Source organism: Colobus angolensis, unplaced genomic scaffold (genome assembly GCF_000951035.1).
Source record: "Colobus angolensis palliatus isolate OR3802 unplaced genomic scaffold, Cang.pa_1.0 Scaffold356, whole genome shotgun sequence".
Classification (NCBI taxonomy): Eukaryota; Metazoa; Chordata; class Mammalia; order Primates; family Cercopithecidae; genus Colobus; species Colobus angolensis.
Genome location: NW_012116888.1, coordinates 2,137,841 through 2,138,277, shown reverse-complemented (window position 1 = coordinate 2,138,277; position 437 = coordinate 2,137,841). Strand labels below are relative to the sequence as shown.

The 437-nt window shown below is 37.5% G+C and overlaps 1 protein-coding gene across 1 annotated transcript in view; it reads left to right on the top strand.

The window, feature by feature from the left end:
• Nucleotides 1-437, top strand: part of ACOXL (acyl-CoA oxidase-like) — a 341,854-nt gene that overhangs the window by 37,865 nt on the left and 303,552 nt on the right.

Genomic DNA, 437 nt, shown 5'->3' with positions numbered 1-437 from the left:
AATTTCATGTAATTTCCATATGTAATAAAATATTATTATTATTTTACAAGATCCATGAAGTCTACTTGGCGCTTTATAGGGGCATATCTGGCTACAGCTGGTGTACTTCTGGGTGTTTTATAGCCCTGTTTGAGTGGTATTCTGTGGGTGCTGTGGCCCTGTGTGCATGGTATTCTGTCCATGTCATGCCTCTTCTTCCCTTCACGTTTCTTTTTCCATATTTTCTGTGAAAGGGGATAAGAACAGTAAAAGCATACAGGAGAAAAACAAATACCAATTTCTTTTAGTGTTTATTTTGTGATGTACATTTCTTTAGGCCTTTGAAATGAAAAAAGGAAAAGTGGATGAGTTTGCGTCCTTTATAGGGACATGGATGCAGCTGGAAACCATCATTCTTAGCAAACTATCACAAGAAGAGAAAACCAAACACCGCATGT